The sequence below is a fragment of the Rana temporaria genome, chromosome 1 (assembly GCF_905171775.1).
Source record: "Rana temporaria chromosome 1, aRanTem1.1, whole genome shotgun sequence".
Classification (NCBI taxonomy): Eukaryota; Metazoa; Chordata; class Amphibia; order Anura; family Ranidae; genus Rana; species Rana temporaria.
This window is the reverse complement of record NC_053489.1, coordinates 469,152,791-469,173,294: the sequence shown is the minus strand read 5'-3', so window position 1 is coordinate 469,173,294 and position 20,504 is coordinate 469,152,791.

Here is a 20,504-nt window from a genome sequence, read left to right as displayed (position 1 = left end):
CAGCCACTGTGCCCATCAAACACAGCCACTGTGCCAATCAAAAGCTGCCTCTGTGCCCATCAAATGCAGCCCCTGTGCCCACCAAACACCGCCACTGTGCCCATCAAATGCAGCCACTGTGCCCATCAAATTTAGCCACTATGCCCATCAAACACAGCCACTGTGCCCATCAAATGCTGCCACTGTGCCCATCAAATTCAGCCACTGTGCCCATCAAATGCCACGGTGCCATCAAATGCTGCCACGGTGCCATCAAATGCAGCCACTGTGCCCATCAAAAGCTGCCACTGTGCCATCAAACACAGCCACTGTGCCCATCAAACACAGCCACTGTGCCAATCAAACGCTGCCTCTGTGCCCATCAAATGCAGCCCCTGTGCCCATCAAACGTTGCCACTGTGCCATCGAATGCTGCCACTCTGCCCATTAAATTCTGTCACTGTGCCCATTGGATGCTGCCACTGTGCCATCGAATGCTGCCAGTGGGATCCCCCGCCTGCTCGCCGTCTGCCCAGCACTTACCCTGTCTCGGTGGGGCAGCGGACGACGGCGGCGAGCAGTGTCCTGCATGCATTTCCTCCCATCACGCATCCAATCACAGCGCCTGTCATTTCAGCGAATCAGGTGACAGGTAACAGACCCGAAGACCTGATTGGCGGAGAGGCGGTTCAGTGTTAGCAAAACAAATATTTATTCACTTATCTAACACACCTGGGTGGATTGCAAGCGCCAAGAGGGAGCCAGGAGATCATTTTTAGTTCTCGTTGGAACCCCTCCCCCTCCCCCCTAACTGGCAAAATATTATATCTACAGCTCATGGTACATGACATGACAGGAGATACATTATTAAATAATAAACAAAGTAGCTTATTTGAGCACAATCCTACCCTTACATTGCTGGTCAGTGAAGGGTCCCCCCAAGCATGGCTCTCGCAGGTCACCTTTCTTGATCATGCACCATGGGACACAGAGCCTTAATTACCTAATGGGTTATGTAGTCACCACAGGTGATTGGACACTGGCAAACTCAATTAAAATTGAGTTCCTCCACTATATAACCCCTCCCAAATGGAGAGTACCTCAGTTTTTTTTCGCCAGTGTTTAAGGTGGTTGGTCACGTTCAACATGTGGTAAGAGGAAACATGGGCTCTCAGGGTCAGTTCATCCACTCTGGTTAATGCTAGGAAGCCAGCCTCCAGGCTCATCTACTACAGAATCTGGAAGGCATATATTTCCTGGTGTGAACCCAGAAGGTGGCATCCTAGGAAGTATGCCATTAATAGGATTCTTGCCTTTCTTCAGTTGGGTTTAAATATGAAGTTGACTTTGAGCACTATCAAGGGCCAAATCTCAGCCTTGTCAGTATTCGTTCCAAAAACCACTTGCCTCTCATTCCCTAGGCAGGTCCGTTTGAATCCGCAGGTTACGTCTCCCGTGTGCCTATGGGATTTGAATTTGGTATTATCTGTTTTACAGAAACCACCTTTTGAACCTTTGCACCAGGTTTCTCTAAGTCTTTTGACAAAGAAACAGTTTTTTCTTGTAGCCATATCCTCAGCAAGGAGGGTATCGTAATTGGCGGCTCTTTCATGTAAAGAACCGTATATGATTATTCATGATGACAGGGTGATGTTGCGTCCCCACCCAACTTTCTTACCTAAGGTGGTTTCAGGATTCCATCTGAATCAAGATATAGTCCTACCGTCTTTTTTTTCAGATCCGCAGTCTGCGGAGGAAGAGAGTCTACACTCTCTAGATGTTGTAAGAGCTGTAAAGATTTATCTGCTAGCTACGGCTAAGCTAAGACTGATTGTCTGTTTATTCTGCCGCAAGGCCCAAGGAAGGGCCAGGCAGCATCAAAATCCACTATTGCAAGTTGGATTCGACAAGTCATTATTCAGGCCTATGGTTAAGAAAAGAAGATCCCTTCTTTTCAGGTGAAAGCGCACTCGACTAGAGCAGTTGGTGCTTCATGGGCAGTACATCACCAGGCCTCCATGGCTCAAATCTGTAAGGCTGCTACTTGGTCTTCGGTCCATACATTTACTCAATTCTAGATGTGAGAGGATGCCGCCTTCGGGCATAGTGTGCTGCAGGCTGCAGTATAGATCCTCTGGCCCGATGGCGGTCTTATTCTGATCTGTGTCTCCCTCCACTCAATTTTAGCATTGCTATTGCTAAGTAATTAAGGCTCTGTGATTAGAGCGTATGGCTCTAATCAGGTGCTTCAAAAATGCCCCCGCCGCTGTAATTCATGAATCTATCCATTGGTCATAGAGGGGGTGGCTGGAGAGAGGGGATGGCGCCCATGCGATCTTATGGACGCACCGCCACTGGTGTGATCACCACTAATTTCCTGCACATGGGGGTGATGGAGGGACCGCTTAACCACTTCAGCCCAGAAAGATTTTCCCCCTTATTGACCAGGCCATTTTTTGCTTTACACCACTGCGTCACTTTAACTGACAATTGCGTGGTTCGCAATGTTGTACCCAAACAAAATTGACATCCTTTTTTCCCACAAACAGCTCTTTTTTGGTGGTATTTGATCATATCTGCGGATTTTATTTTTTGTGCTTTAAATGAAAAAAGACAGACAATTTGAAACTTTACATTTTGCTATAATAAATATCCCAGTTTTTTTTCTTTTTTTCAAAAAACTAATTACTTCATCAGATTAGGCCGATATAAGTCTATATTGATTGGTTTGCACAAAAGTTATAGCATCTAGAAAAAAGGGGATAGATTTATGGCATTTTTATTATTAATTTAGGGCCAGATCCACAAAAGGGATACGCAGGCGTATCTGCTGATACGCCGTCGTATCCCTGTTTCTATCTATGCGGCTGATTCATAGAATCAGTTACGCATAGATATCCCTAAGATCCGACATGTGTAATGGACTTACACTGTCGGATCTTAGGATGCAGTACAGCGGCCGCCGCTGGGGGCATTTCTCGTCGAAATCCAGCGTCGGGTATGCAAATTAGCACTTACGGAGATCCACAAAGCATTTTCCCTTCGTGAAGTCGCCGTAAGTGTTAGTTGGCCGTCGCAAAGATAGGGCTGCTTTTACAAAGTGTAAAGTTAGTACACCATGTAAAAGTATACCTGTCTTTCCCGCGTCGCTTTCAAATTTCTTTTTACATTTTTTTTTTCCCGCCGCATCTCTTTTTTACCCGTCGCGATTCACAAAACTCGGCGCAACGTAACGTAACGCAAAGCACGTCGGGATAATAGCGTCGGGAGCATGCGCAGTACGTCCGGCGCAGGAGCTCGCCCCATTTGAATTGGCCCGCCTTGCACCGGACGGATTTAAGTTACACCGCTGCAAATTTCCAGGTAAGTGCTTTGTGGATCGAGCACTAACTTGTGTAATTTGTGGCGGTGTACCTTTTTTTTTTTTTTTTTTTTTTGCCACTTCAGACATAACCACAGCAAGAGACTTGCTCATGATTTTATTCATAATTCCGTCTCTACTTCAGGTTTAGCATCATTTGTGGTAATTTTACATGTTTATGTACATGTTGTTCTGCTTTTATATATAATTCCCTCTTTTTTTTTTTTTCTTCTTTTTCTCTTTCCCCCTTTTTTTTTTTTCTTCCATATTTGACATTTCTCTGCTTAAATGGAACTAGATCGTCCATAATGGATACGGAATAAAAAGAATTATAACAGCATGGCACAATAGAAAACCCCCCCTTACCCCCCCCCATCGGCCCATCCCCCCCCCCCCCGACCATCTCACGACTCCACCTAGTGATTTTATTCCCTTTGTTACTACCGCGTGCTTATTCCACTCTCAGATTTTCTGCGAAACTCCAAGACTTTTTAAATTCAATCCATGGTTCCCAAATATCCTTGTTCCCTGCCTTGTTCTTATCTACACCGTATTTTAATTTCTCCCTCCTATATGTACCCTCAACGGAGTAAATCCACTCCCATATTTGCGGACTTTCCAAGTTTTTTCATTTTAGGGGAATCAATCGTTTCGCTGAATTCAGCAAATGTGGGGTCAGTGATCCCTTATATTCGTTCACTGGCGCCTCCCCCCCATGAAAGAGGACTACCCATGGGTTGTCTTCTACTTCTTTTTTAGTTATCTCTTTTATCAGGGCCCGGACTTTTCCCCAGTAAGTTTTGATTTTTATGCAGTCCCACCACAGGTGGGCCATCGTTCCTCTTGCCGCACATCCTCTCCAACATTCCTCCGACTCCCCTACTCTGAATTTACCAATTTTATCTGGGGTGGTGTACCAGCCCGTCAGACATTTGAAGTTCATCTCGGCGGTTCTTACATCAACCGCCGAAGTGTGGGTCAAGTTAAGAATTCTTCCTATGGTCGTTTTCCCCCTTGGGACACCTAAATCTCTCTCCCATTTTTGGATATAGTTTAGCGTGTCCGACTCATCCGTTTTCTGCAAATATTTGTATACTTTGGAAATGTTACCTTTTGAGCTTTCGGTACTACACATTTGTTCCAATATAGTGTACTCCTCTCGTGACCGCAAAGGGTGTGGGAGGCACTTGACGAATGACACCAACTGCAGATATCTCCACTCGTCGAGCGCCCCAGTTTCAATCCTAAGTTTAATTTCGTGAAGAGTCATAATTTTACCCTTTAGTGTTATATCTTTTAACTGTGTTCTATTTTTAATCCAATTGCCATCTACCTCTTTTGTCCCTGGTGCAAAATATTCATTTTCTTTTAAGTCTATAAGGGGTGAGTTAAATTTCGTTTTTAATTGTTTGTGTAATCTATCCCAAATCCTCAAAGCATTATGTGTAATTGCATGTGTTGACGTATGTAAGGTTCTATAATGTGGTGGGTTCCAAATTAGTCTCCTTAATTGTGCCCTCGCTAATGTGCATTCGATACTTATCCATCTTTTGTCCTGGGACTCTTTAGCCCATTCTATAACCCTTGAGAGGACCGAAGCATTGTAATACAATCTGATATCGGGTACAGCCAAACCCCCCTTTTTCTTGGTCCGTTTTAAAATTTGCGCAGAGACTCTGTGTTTTTTATTATTCCAGATGTATTTCATTATAAGGGAGTTAATTATTTTGATGTAAGACGGTGGCAGATAGATTGGGACCATTTGAAATTTATATAAAATTTTAGGGATAAGGACCATTTTTACCACATTTATCCTCCCAAACCACGAGATTGGTCTATTATATATGGTTTTAATTTCTCTTTTCATTTCGTCAAGAAGGGGGATAAAGTTTATTCTATATAATTTCTTGAGAGTATTTGCCAGTTTTATACCCAGGTACTTTATCTCTCTTTGACAAGAGAAGTTAAATTTCTTCCGCAGATATAGTTCTTCATCTTTATGAATATTAATAATGTTCAGGATCTCCGTTTTTGCTGTATTCATTTTAAAGTTTGAGACCTCACCATATTGTTTTAAGGTAGCTATTAACTTCGGGAGAGTAACTCTTGGACTGCTTATGTAAAATAAAATATTGTCGGCGAAGGCTGACAGTTTGTGCTCATCTTCACCTACTTCTACTCCGTATATTTCTGGGTTTTGTCGAACCATTGCCAAAAGGGGTTCCAATGAAAGGACAAAGAGGAGGGGAGACAGGGGGCATCCCTGCCTAGTCCCATTTTTCATCTCAAAGGGTGTGGATAAAGATCCGTTAATTTTAATCCTTGCGCAGGGATGGAAATATAGGGTTTTAATCCGCTTGATCATCCTTGGGCCTATTCCTATAGATTCTAATGTTTGTATCAGGAACCCCCAGTCTACCCTGTCGAAGGCTTTCTCAGCGTCAATCCCTCTTTCTTTAATCTGCTCAAGGAGGAGGAGCGCCCTAAACCCATTGTCCTTTCCCTCCCTCCCAGGTATAAAACCAACCTGGTCTGGGTGGACAATGGCTGTCATTACTCCTTTCATTCGTTCGGCCAAGATTTTTGCATACAGTTTAGTGTCTGCATTCAGGAGCGAGATCGGTCTGAAACCTGAGCAAATCGTATTATCCTTTCCCTCTTTTTTAATCACTGTGATCGTTGCTGTTAATGCCTCTCTACTCATCTCATAGTCTACTCCCAGTCCATTAAAATATTGACATAATCTAGGAATTAAGATGGTGCTAAACCTTTGTATATAAGCAGACGTAAAGCCATCTGGCCCGGGACTTTTCCCCTTAGGAATGTTTTTTAAGACCTCGCTTATTTCCTGCTCCGTTATAGTGTCCTCCATTCCTACTATGTCATGCTCTTCTAAGTTCGGGAGATTGGCTTGCTGTAATACTTCTCTGATCTTATCCATTTTTTCACCTGGGTCCCTGATCTTTTGTTGAACGTCGTATAATTCTTCATAATAGCTTCTAAAGGATTCTGCTATTTTATTTGTCGCGTATACTAGGTCACCGTTCCCATTCCTGATTTTCTCAATAAAATTCCTGGTTTTCTTTTTTCTTATCATTCTGGCCAAGTTTTTACTAGGTTTGTTTCCCCAGACATATCTTTCTCTCTCTGTCCTGTCTTATTATAGTTAGCTTATGAAGTATTTCCCTCTTTTGTCCCTGTAATTTATGTTCCTGTTCCAACCTGTATATCTCCTCCCTTAATGTTTTTAATTTGCTCGTTCTTATTTTATTTTTCTTTGCCCCTTCTACAATAAAAATCCCTCTTATATAAGCTTTATGAGCGTCCCAAAGGGAAGCTCTTGAGATACCCTCCTTATCATTCTCCTGAAAGTAGCGTTCCAGTTCTTTCTGTACCCTCTCAACTACCTCCTCGTCCTCCAACAGACTCTCGTCCAATCTTCATTCTGGTGGAGTAGCTTTTTGTATAGAAGTACTTATTTTCATGGTTATAGGGGCGTGGTCGGATATCGTCATGATCTCACAACTTACTTCGACCACATTCTCCAAAAGTCTATGGTCCACGAGGATGTAGTCGATCCTCGAGTACGTCCCATGTACAGGTGAAAAAAACGTGTAGTTACGGGTCTTGTGATTGAGGATTCGCCATACATCCACCATTTGATTTTGTAAAATTTGTCTTATCAGTATCTTAAGATGCTCACGGTTAGTCCCCTGTACATAGGACGTACTGTCGAGGCTCGGGCTCATGCAGAAATTAAAATCCCCCATCAACACTACGTGACCCTCTTCAAATTCTTTTAATTTTCTTAGAATTTTACTAATGTATTTAACCGAATTCACATTGGGGGCATAGACATTTTCCAGGGTATAAACCTCCCCCCCTAGTTTTATTTTCAAAAACAAGAATCTCCCCTCGGGATCTGTCTGTCTGTCCACCAATGTGAATCGGACTCTGCTTGCGAATCCTATAGCGACCCCACGAGATCGCGATGAAATTGTATCCCCATAATACCATATAGGATATTCAGGTGAGTATAATTTTATATTGGACTCCAAGGTAATGTGGGTATCTTGTAGATAGGCAATATCTGTTTTATATTGTGTTAATTCGCAGAGAATTTTATGTCTCTTGACATGAGAGTTTAACCCTTTTACATTATATGAGAGGAACTTAATATCTGTCATATATCTTTTTTTTTTTTTTTTTAAGCGTTTAAAGTTTCTTGTGGAGTCGTACAGATGGTCCCCCTCCCTTCCCCCGCCCCCCCCCAGCTCCCCTCCTGTTTCCCGCCCACCCCCCCCAATTCCCCCCCCCCATCCCAGCCCCCCTCCCTCCCCTGCCCTGGCCTATTCTTGGCCTGGGAGCCTCTGTTAGGCGATTCCTCGCCTTCACCCTCAGCTCCTCTTTCGTAGTGGTGCTCGAGGCACTCCATTAACTCCCCCCCTCCCATTCCCCCCCCCCCCGGCCTCCACCCCATCAAATCTCTCGGAATTCTAGGCGACCCAGAACCCAACTAAACTACCCAATCCGGCAGGTCAGGGGTTGTTAGATGCATTTTAGAGCAGAATTCATTCAGTTCCTCCGGATACCTTAGTCGTGCTGTTTTACCTCCCTTTATGCCTATAAGGCATGCCGGGAAACCCCATTGATACTTAATATTTTGTGACCGCATCAGCTCTAGGAGGGGTTTCAGGTGTCTTCTCCTTGCCAGCGTTTCTTTAGACAGATCGGAAAATATTTGTAGCTCAGTCTCTCTATATCTCAGGGGGGGTTTCCCCCTAAGCCTTCCCCAGATTTCTGCTTTATCGACGTAATTCCTGAAACGAACGACCACATCCCTTGGTCCGTATCTATCTGTCTGTTGGGGGTTCCCCACTCGATGCACTCTCTCGATCTTGAGGGGCTTTGATTCTGCTGATCTCTCAAGTAAGGGGTTAAAAATTGTGTTCATGATATCCCTGAGGTCTTCATCCTTTTCTTCTACTATCGCTCTGATTCTAAGGTTCTGTCGCCTGTTACGATTCTCCTGGTCCTCTATCCTATAAGCCACCACTCTTTGGCTTTCGGTCAGGGCCTTTACCTGCCCTTTCAGGAAGTTTATTTCCTGGTCCTGTTCCTCTAATCTCCTTTCCGTCTCTACAACTCTTTCGCGGAGCCCTCCAAGGTCTGCTCTCACCTTGTTGATCTCTGTCCTTATGACATTCTCCATCCTCAGCAACATTGTGTTCATCTCTGCCTTTGTGGGGGGTTGTGTGTCCTGTATGTCTTGGGCAAGCTCTTCAGCATTATTTTGATCTTGCTCGCTTTCTATTGTCGTTTCACTTTTAGAGCTCTCCACACTACTTGCTCCTTTTTTTGTATCGTTCTTCTTTTCAGTCTTTTTTGCGAGTCCTGGGCTTTTAAGGCTCCCTTCTTGAGTCATATATTGCTGTATGGAGCTATTCCCCGAATTATTCTTAGTTGGTTTTATAGTGACACCTCTCGTCGATCTATTCATTTTATTGGAGGGTCTGATTCTCTTCCCCAGTTTGAAAAAGGATTTTTACGCTCTGCGATTTATTTATTCTCAGCCTTGCCTGGGTCCCTCCACGCGGAAATATCTATTCCCTTCTCACTATTCTCTCCCCTCCCTTCCTCCTCACTCTCCCCCCTTCCCCTCGCTCTCAGAGGTCCAGCCGTTTTAATTACCGTGTACTCTGTTTTGGGTATTTAACCCTTCAGCGGCCAAATATGCTGGTCTATCTGTGGGGGGAGAAATGAGGAGCAGAGGGGGTCAAGAAAGAACAGGAGAAAGAGCAAAGAAAAGAGGAGACAAAAAAAAAACAAGGAGGAGACACCAAAAAGAGGGAAAGCCCGGAGTGGGGGTACCCCTGCGGCCTCTCCACTCTGTTTCCCCGTTGAATCTTATCTATTGCACGTCCAATACCCAATTAGATTACTACTGTGATTAGCTGATAATCAGGTGCCGCGAGAAAGATGTATTCAATCAATATGGACTAAGTATTCCCTTTCGCTGCCCTCCTATTCATGTGCTCCGACCATTTACTAGCATATACCAGTCGCCTTTGTTTTTTACATCAGATGTATCCTGCCAGGTTGTATAATTATAAGCATCTTTCACATGCATAGATTTCTACTCCTCTATCCCTTAGTACTTCCGAGCCGACAGTAACATGTTCACTCCCACTTCTAAGCCCAGAGTCTCTTCCCAGGGTTGAACTCCACAGATATCCAGTGAGATTTTATATCAGTGTCCACCCTATGAATGGGGATTTTACAACTCCTTAATCTATTGAGGCTTTGATTTTCTTCGCTAGGCTATGCACTGCATATAGCCCGGTGTGTGTGTGTTGTATTTATACGGCCACCTTACACATAGGAGTTACCCTGCCCCTTGATCTGATGAGATTTTAGTGTCTCTTGAGAGCAGATAACCATATGTCTCCACTCAGAGTCCCTAAACCAGCTGATACCTCAGCCCTGACTGGCTTCCCCGGGCTGGTCGCCCTGTATGCCCCGCGTTGTTAAATATATATGGCCCCCATACATATAAGGGGGGTCCTGCTACTTCGCAAAATATTATATATGTGTAGTCTTCATATATATATGTATGAGGAGTCCTGCTTCTTGATTAGATAAGACTTTGAGGCAGAATTTCTTCCCAGGGCTGGATACCACTCAAGTCTCAGGCAATTATTTAAATGTGATCACCTTACAAATGAGATAGCTAGAATAGGGCCTGTTCCACAGCATATGAGATTTCTGCCCAGAGTCTCTTCCCTGGGTTTAGGACAGCTCAAGTCCCAAAACTTTGGGTACATATGTCACTTTACGCATAGTAGCATAATACCAGGTCCTACTCCTTACACACGTGAAATTTCTACAGCGTAGTTTTCTCAGCGACACTGCCCAGAGTTTTAGCCCTTGACTTAACAACCATCTAATCACGTACGTGTCCCGGGCTAGTGATTACTGGTAAATACAAATGACCACCACATAAATGGGAATAATCCTGCTCCTCCGTAGTATGGGACTATAGCAATGTCTTAGCTCTAGCATGATCAACAATGACTCGTTGCACTTTTCTTTTTTCTCTCCTGGGCTGAGCATCCAACAGAAAGCCTGAGCTTAAGCACACAAGACCAGGGGGGGTGGGGGGGGGGGACCTCGAGGAGGGGGCGGGGGCGGCGGGACGGCACCCGACCCTGCTCGGCTCCACTGAGCGTCTCACCCAACCTCAGGACCTCCTCGTCAACCTGTTGCTGCCGCTGCCGTTGCTGCCGATACTCGGTTGCCCTCTATGGGTCATCCCCTTCTGTGTCCCGCTGTTCCGACCAAAGCGCAGCGTCCACCGGTCCCCGACAGCACCCAGCGCGATGCTGGGAGGTCACGTGGCTTCCTTCCGGGTCACGTGGTTTCCTTCTAGGTCCCGTCTATGTTTCGAATCCTGCGTTGGGCCGGACAGGGCAGGGCAGAGTCTCCGACTCGATCTCCGGGGTGTCAGCCTCTCACACTGGCATCCACCGGTCCGAAGCTGAATTCGTCGGATCCCCGCTCCCCGCTCCCGCTACCACAAGCCATGGAGCGCTCCGGCACCTCCCACCTTCACGTGCGTCATGTCCTCATCACCTCCATTGACGGCGGTGTAACTTAAATCACAAAAGTTACGTTGCGCCCGCTCGTTGTGGATCTGGCCCTTAGTTTTTACTAGTAATGACGGTGATCTGTTCGGACACGTTTGACACTTTTTTGGGACCAGTGACGCGATCAGAGCCTAAAATAGCCACTGATTACCGTATAAATTACACTGGCAGGGAAGGGGTTAACACTAGGGGGTGCGTTATACCGCCAGAATTGCCGCGGAATTGCGGCGGTATTCAGCCGCTAGCGGTGTGGTATTAACCCCCGCTAGCGGCTGAAAAAGGGTTAATACCGCCCACAATGCGCCTTTGCAGACCTCTACACACCGCTCCTCTCACTGCTCCAAAGATGCTGCTTGCAGGTGATTTTCTCCCGCCAGCGCATCACATCATTGTAAAAAGCCCTTGGGCTTTCACATTGAGAATGCTGGGGAAGGAGTATTTCAGACGTTATTTATGCGCTATTTTTAGCGCTAAAACGCCTAAAATACACATCAGTGTGAAAGGGGCCTTACTGTGGGCAGAGGTGACTGACTGTAGGGAGAGATTGCTGTTCCTGATCACTAGGAACAGCAGATCTCTCCTCCCCTGTCAGAACGGGGATCTGTTTGATCCCCATTCTGGCTCTCTGTGAAGCGATTACGGGTGGTCGGCAGACATCGCGCCCGCTGGCTACGCGCATCAGCTTTGGTGTCATGCTGCTATTGCGCTTAAGTGGCCAACGTATGCCTACGGCGATTCGCACTGCCAAACTGCTGCAGTATATTAGCAACATTTTGAGTATAGCCTCATATAAGACTCAATAATAATTTTTCAAAAAAGTACCATCATCCAAATTGAATATTAAGAGGTTGAACCAAGTGAACCCATGGTGGCAGTTGCTGATGCTGCCTAAACCAATATGTGGTCACCTAGAAAAGGGATTGATTAGACTGTCTCGGTACTGATAATCTTGACACATATAGTATCATAAAAATTATTTATTACATATAAAATTATTCAACATTCTAAAAAACACAAGCCAAACCCCACCCAAGAACAACAAATTACTACTAGTGGGTGACCCTGAGAAGTTTCTGTTGCGGTGGAGTGTGGCAATATCCTCTACCGGTTTCACGGGTTCATCGGCTTCTTCAGGAGGAATTCCAGTTAGGGCCGTGGACCACCGTAGGCTCATGAACAGCCCCCCGCGGCAAAGGAGGGGGAATATAGGTGCCACTCTCAAGTCACATGAGAGACAAAATCTAATAGGGTAGCGAAATTGCAGGGACGGATGATGTTTAGTCGCAGGCAGTGTATGCAGAGTGGCTGGTAGCTAATAATTAACTGCACAGTATAATGCTGGCCATACACTATACGAAAAATCGGCCGAAAATCGGTCGTTCAGACAGTACGTTTGTTTTTCGAACAGTTAATGGGCACAAAATCGATAATCGTTGGGACGTTTTTGAGCCGAAAAAACGAAGGACAAGTTTGGAAATTTTCTGCCGAACGAACGATAAATCGAAAGGTTAATGTGTTTCCCGTCCGACCTTTCTGCACTAGGCATATGTAAAAAAACTAACCAATTTTTTTTTATTTATGTCCACTGAACGATTTATCGGTCATTACATGATGGCAATATCGTTTGCGCTCACGGCCGAACGTTCGTTTTTTTCGAAAGTTCGTTCGGACGATTTTTCGTAGAGTGTATGGCCAGCATAAGCCCGATTAAATGCTGCTGCTAGAATCCGTCCATCCGTATCTTCCCTATGGAGAGTCGCACATGCCATAGGGCAGATGCGGTTGGATGGATTCTAGCAGCAGCATTTAACTGGACTTATACTGTGCGCCTGAATGGTGTATTTACTGTACAGAGTGCTCCAGAGCTTAGTAAATAAGGTAAAGTTTCACTTTACAAAGAATACTGAATCACATGCAAGGAAAATAAAAGCTAATTTTTGCCTGCACATGATTGGATGATGGAAGTCAGTAGAGCTTCCGCTCATTTACTAAACTCTGAAGCATCTGTTCTTGCAGACTAATACTGCACTTTGCAAAGTGCACAGTTTATTTGCCTTTAGTAAATCAACCCCCTCTGTCTCCTGTTCATTCATCTGCAGTGTGACTGAGGCTGCAGAGAAAGGGACTGAAGAATCTATGGGGTTGGTTTACTAAATGCAAATAGACTGTGCACTTTGCAAAGTGCAGTTGCACGCTTCAAGAGCAGTTGCTCCAGAGATTACTAAATGAGGGAAAGCTCTGCTGACTTTCATCATCCAATCATGTGCATGCAAAAATGTTGCTTTTTTTATTTCCCTTGCATGTGATTAGATATTCTTTGCAAAGTGAAGATTTACCTTATTTACTAAGCCCTGGAGCAACTGCACTTACAGAGTGCATATGCACTTTGCAAAGTGCACAGTCTATTTTCCTTTAGTAAACCAGTGTCCTCAATTACTTTCTCTGTCTCAAAGGTGATATGTCAGGGGTCTGTTTAGACCACTGATATTTTACCCATGCTGTTCAACATCGTTAAAAAAAAAAATCTTAACATTTTTATTTTATTTTTTAAAACAAGTAAAAAAATATTTAAAAAAATGAAGGGCTCATTTACACGGTTCTTTGAACTATACAGTGTGAATGAGTGGTTTGTGCAGCTGGAGTCCCCTGTTACTCTATGAGGATGCAGCAGCTGTATAAATGCAGCCGCAGGTCCTAAATTGAGAAGTGTGCAGATTTGGGCAAGTGGCCCCAAATGCCCACTGTCTGTGTTTGGGGGCCATACACATGTGTACACACACGTCTGTCAAATTAGGACCTCTGTTCATATGCGTCTCCATAGTGTAATATAGGCTGCTTGCATACATCTCCAGCCACAAAAAAAACAAAAAAAACATTGATTCACACTGTACAGTAGGGATGAGCCGAACACCCCCCAGTTCGGTTCGCATCAGAACATGCGAACAGGCAATAAATTTGTTAGAACATCCGAACACAGTTAAAGTCTACGGGACTTGAACATGAAAAATCTAAAGTGTTAATTTTAAAGGCTTATATGCAAGTTATTGTCATAAAAAGTGTTTGGGGACCCGGGGTCCTGCCCCAGGGGACCCGGGTCCTGCCCCAGGGGACATGTATCAATGCAAAAAAAGTTTTAAAAACTGACATTTTTTTCGGGAGCAGTGATTTTAATAATGCTTAAAGGGGTTGTAAAGGTTTGTTTTTTATTTTCTAAATAGGTTCCTTTAACCTTGTGCATTGTTGGTTCACTTACCTTTTCCTTCTATTTCCCTTCTAAATGTTTTTTTTCTTTGTTTTCTTTGTCTGAATTTCTCACTTCCTATTCCTCCTCAGTAAGCTCTTCATTAAGCTGTTCTGGCTGACTATCCACTGCTCGGATGATGGGGGCAAGCTTACTGAGGAGAAACAGGAAGTGAGAAATTCAGACAAAGAAAAAAACATTTAGAAGGGAAATGGAAGGAAAAAGGTAAGTGAACCAACAATGCACTGGCTTAAAGGAACCTATTTAAAAAATAAAAAACTAACATTTACAACCCCTTTAAAGTGAAACAATAAAAGTGAAATATTCCTTTTAATTTTGTACCTGGGGTGTGTGTATAGTATGCCTGTAAAGCAGCGCTTGTTTCCTGTGCTTAGAACTGTCCCTGCACAAAGTGTCATTTCTGAAGGAAAAAAAGTAATTTAAAATCACTTGCGGCTATAATGAATTGTCGCCTCCCAGCAATACAAAGAAAGGTCAGTGTTCTGACCTATTTATTTTTTATTTTTTACACCCACTTTTTTTTACACTTTTCTCCTCTACCACTGTATATTTTTCTCCATTTATGAGAAGAAAAAACACACATGTGCTGGCTATAAAGCAACTGATAAGTGTGATAGCCAATCACAGGCTATCACATCGACCAAGTAATTAGTACCTAGTCCTCTCAGTTGTCTGTGACTCAGTGGGGTAGATTCAGATAGATCAGCGTATTCTTTAGATCCACGTAATCTATCTTATTTACGATCCGCCAGCGCAAGTTTTTGAGGCAAGTGCTGTATTCAGAAAGCACTTGCCTCTAAAGTTGCGCCGGTGGATCGTAAATCTCCCGGCGGAATTCAAATTCCGCGGCTAGGGGGAGTGTATTGTTTAAATCAGGCGCGTCCCCGCGCCGATCGTACTGTGCATGCGCCGGCCGTGATTTTCACCAGTGCGCATGCTTCAAATAACGTCGCTAGGACGTCATTGGTTTCGGCGTGAACGTATATTACGTCCATCCGTATTCACGAACGACTTACGCAAACGACGTAAAAATTCAAAACTCGGCGCGGAACGACGGCCATACTTAACATAGGATACGCCGCATATATCAGGGGTAACTATCCGCCGGAAAAAGCCGAACGCAAGCGACGTAAAAAAAAAGCGACGGGCTTCGTTTCTGAATCGGCGGATCTCCTCATTTGCATATTCGTCGCGTGTATAAAACGAAACGCCACCTAGCGGCCAGCGGGAGAATGCAGCCTAAGATCCGACGGTGTAAGTCACTTACACCTGGCAGATCTTAGGGAGATCTATGCGTAACTGATTCTATGAATCAGTCGCATAGATCCGACCGTCGGATCTCAGAGATACGATGGCGTATCAGGAGATACGCCGTCATATCTCTAACTGAATCTGCCCCAGTCTCTCTGCTGGGAGCATTCTGTGTAGAGATGTACAGAACGGTTTGCCGGCGAACAGTTCCCGGCGAACATCGCTTGTTCGCGTTCTCCGCCGTGGGCGAACATATGCGATGTTCAGTCCGCCCCTATTCATCATCATTGAGCAAACTTTGACCCTGTACCTCACAGTCAGCAGACACATTCCAGCCAATCAGCAGCATATCCTCCCTCCCTGACCCTCCCACCTCCTGGACAGCATCCGTTTTAGATTCATTCTGAAGCTGCAGTCTTAGTGAGAGGAGGGAGAGTGTAGCTGCTGCTGATTTAATAGGGAAATCTATAGCTAGGCCAGTGTATTCAGTGTCCACTCCAGTCCTGAAAGACTCATCTGATCTCTGCTGTAAGGACAGCGTCCTGACAGCACCCCAAACAGTCCTTTTTAGGGCTAGTCCATCAGTCTGCTTTTTTTTTTTTTTTCCTCTGTAATCTAATGTATGTTGTGGTGGTTTACAGAGAGAGAGTGTAATTTTTTGGAGTTAGATAGAGCAGGCAGGCAGGCTAGTCAGTTAGAGTTACATAGCCAGCTTCAGAAAGAGTTAGGTCGGCGTATCAGTAGATACGCCGACCTAACTCAGAATCTGCGCCGACCTATGTTTAAGTCTATTCTCAAACAGAGATACGCTTAAACATATCTAAGATACGGCGGCTTGCGCCGTCCTATCTTAGGTTGCAATATTTCTGCTGGTCGCTAGGTGGCGCTTCCATTGCGGTCGGCGTAGAATATGCAAATCAGTAGATACGCCTATTCACGAACGTACGCCCGGCCGCCGCAGTACATTTACGCCGTTTACGTAAGAGAAAGGCCGCCTAAAGTTAAAGATGCCCCCTAGGTGGCGTAGCCAATGTTAAAGTATGGCCGCCGTTCCTGCTTCGAAATTCGAAAATTTTACGTCATTTGCGTAAGTCGTCTGTGAATAGGGATTTACATAGTTTACGTCCACGTCGAAATCAATAGGCCCGTGCGGTGTACTTAGCCGCAATGCACACTGGGAAATGTAGGCGCCCGGCTCATGCGCAGTTCTAAAGAAACGTCAAAAACGTCAGGTCAAGCTCCATTAACATAAGACACGCCCCCTTAGACAAATTTGAATTAGCACCCCTACGCCCGCCCGCTTTAGGCTACGCCGCCGTAACTTAGCAGGCAAGTACTTTGAGAATCAAGTACTTGCCTCGCTAACTTACGGCGGCGTAGCCTAAACACGCTAAGCTACGCCGCCGCAAAGTTAGGACAGGGTACCTGAATCTAGCTAAATGTGTGTAGAGGATATATATGCATCCCAGGTTTTGTATATATATTTATACACTGTATTGAGTTTAGCTAGACTAGATCCGCTCTTCCTAATATACTGACAGGGGACAGTGTATACTGACAATGTAAAGGGGTCCAGAAGTGGAGGTGTCTGTGTAATGTAAAGGTGTCCAGAGGTTACAGGGGGCTATGTAATGTAAAGGGGTCCAGTGGTGTAGGGGGCTGTGTAATGTAAAGGGGTCCAGAGGTACAGGGGGCTGTGTAATGTAAAGGGGTCCAGAGGTGCAGGGTGCTGTGTAATATAAAGGGGTCCAGTGGTGTAGGGTGCTGTGTAATATAAAGGGGTCCAGAGGTGCAGTTTGCTGTGTAATGTAAAGGGGTCCAGAGGTGCAGGGGGCTGTGTAATGTAAAGGAGTCCAGAGGTGCAGGGTGCTGTGTAATATAAAGGGGTCCAGAGGTTCAGGGTGCTGTGTAATGTAAAGGGGCAATGCAGAGAGAGGAGTCTGAAGAAGAGGAGTCAGAGGAGGAAGGTGGCTTTGAGGAGGTGGAAGACCAACCACAGCAGGCGTCCCAGGGGGCTTGTTGTCACCTTTCAGGGACCCTTGGTGTTGCACGTGGCTGGGTGGAGGAAGAGACGTTCAATGACGTCAGTGAGGACAAGGAACGGGACATAGCTAGCTTGGTATCCAACCTTGTGTAAATGGGGAGTTTGGTCTGTTACTGTGAAGGCGGGCGTAACCCTTACACTAACTGATCGATACAACATCATACCTGATGTTTTAAAGCACGTTATTCCAAACAATTTATGAATTTTAGGCGATTTATGCCCTTTATGGATTAAAACCAGACTCTGAGTCAACTACGTGATTTTCCATGGGAGTTTTGCCATGGATCCCCCTCCGGCATGCCACAGTCCAGTTGTTAGTCCCCTTGAATCAACTTTTCCATCACTATTGTGGCCAGAAAGAGTCCCTGTGGGTTTTAAAATTTGCCTGACTATTGAAGTCTATGAGGTTCGCCGGGTTTTGCGGAAGTTCGCGTTCGCTGTTCGCGAACAGTAAATTTTATGTTCACAACATCACTAATTCTGTGCAGCACACTCTCAACACAAACACAGTAGCGCACTTCCCTGAGGCCACATATATGCATAAGTTTAGTGGGAAGGGGTTAAGGTATGAAAACATTTTGAGGTTGAATTACTAAATGCAAATAGACTGTGCACTTTGCATATGCAGTTGACTCATTTCCCCCAGAGCTTAGAAAATGTGGTTAAGCTCTGCTGATTTCCATATTCAATCATGTGCAAGCAAAAATACTGTTATTTTTGTTTTCCTTGGGTATTTTTTTAGAAAGCAAAGCTTCATCACATTCACTGAGCTCTGGGGAAAATTAGTGCAAGGGTATTTGCAAAGTGCAAAGTCTATTTGCCTTTAGTAAATTGACCCTTAGATTGTAGTACCACTTCAAAGTGATTGTAAACGATCACCTTGTAAAACTGTCCATTAAGTCTAAAATTGAAACAAAAGGTAAAACATTTGTGTATAGATATGAAAAAAAAAAAAACATTATGAATATCTTTTCTCCCTTCCTATAAGTGATCACATACCCTCTGCTCACTCTGTGCCCTCCTGGGGGGGGGGGGGGGGGGAGGAGAAGCAACAGTACACTGAACTTCCCAGTGAATGGCTGCGGGGGGGATGGTGTCAGGACAAGTATGCTTATTGGAGGAGAGCAGGCTGAGTTCCCAGCACAGCTAGAGAACTGACCACATTGTATTCTCCGGCCTAGTGTGGTCAGTTTCTTAATAGGAAAGTAGAGGAACTGGCAGGAATACCAGGGATTTTACACAAAGGAAGCAATACAAAGAGAACAGGATTATTATTTTTATTATTATACAGGATTTATACAGCGCCAACAGTTTGCGCAGCACTTTACAACATGAGGGCAGACAGTAAAGTTTCAATACAATTCAATACAGTTGGAATCAGAGGGCCTTGCTCCTTAGAGCTTACAATCTAGGATACTTTCTCATATATGTTACAGCAGCCACATATCAAGAATATGAAATTCTGGGGTAACAAACTTTAACTACTTATCGCCCGCCTACTGTCAAATAATGGCACAGCGGTGCGGCTCTCGTTCTGGGACAACGTCATATGACGGCATCCAGATTAGGCACGATCGCGGGCGCTCCTTGTTCCTGGGACACGGCGTAACCCCGATCTCAGCAAAGAGCCAATGGTCACGGATTTTTGGCAATGTGATCGGCTGTATCCAATCACAGTCGATTACATATAAACAAGGAATTTCCATTTATTGTCTCTCCCCGCCTCACACTGACAGAGTGTGAAGTGAGGAGCGCCGATCAGCTGCATCTCCTCACAAGGAAGATGTGAAAAGGTAATTAGGGCACTGATCTGCCCTAATTACAATGCAACCCCAACAGTGCCCATTAGTGACACTAGCCTGTGCCCATCAGTGATGCCAACCTGTGCCCATCAGTTATGCCAATGAGTGCTGCTTTTTAGTGCCAATCAATGCCTGCCCATCAGTGTCCATCCATGCCTGCCCATCAGTGCTGCCTATCGTGCCTACCAGTGCCACCTAGCAGTGCCCATGAGAGCCGACTACCAGTGTGCATCAGTGCTACATACAGTATTAGTGCCTCCTTAGGCCCCGTACACACGATAGAATCCATCCATCCGTTTTCAGCGGATAGATTCTATGGTGTGTACATTCCTGCGGATATTTATCCGCGGAAATTTCCCAATTCCAGCAGATAAAAATTTGTAGACATGTCTACAAATCTATCCGCTTGAATTGGCTCCCGCGGATCGATCCGGTGGTCTGTACAGACTCACCGGATCGATCCGTCCGAAGGGATCCCCCGCATGCGTCGTAATGATTCGACGCATGCGTGGAATTCCTTTTATGACAGCGTCGCGCACGTCGCCGCGTCATCATCGCGGCGACGGCGCGACACGTCATGGCGAGGGGATTTCGGCGCGAATTTCGATCCGATGGTGAGTACACTCCATCGGATCCAAATCCGTGGAAATCCTCAAGAGGATTTATCCGCGGATACGTTCCGTTGGACCGTATCCGCAGATAAATCCTCTCGTGTGTACTAGGCCTCATAAGTGCCACCCCATCAGTGCCCTTCAATGCCGCCTCATCAGTGTAGCCTATCTGTGCCCATCAGTGCAGCCTCATCAGCACACATCAGTGAAGGAGAAAAAATACTTGTTTACAAAATTTTCAGAGTAAAAAATTATTGTTATTTTTTTTCAACATTTTGGGTATTTTTTCTTTTTTACCAGAAAATAAAAAACCCAGCGATGATTAAATAGCACCAAAATAAAGCTCTATTTGTAATAAAAAAAAGTAGGGTATATGGGGACTTTAAATGAGCCACGTATGATATGTATTTCCATCCCTATTTATAGAATTACAGAAAAAGGGAGATTTGGGACTTTAAATGAGGCAGGTAATAACGAGTACATACACATTTGATAGGTAATAGTCATCTCATGTATGCAAGACACACCATGAATGAATTGTACATGGA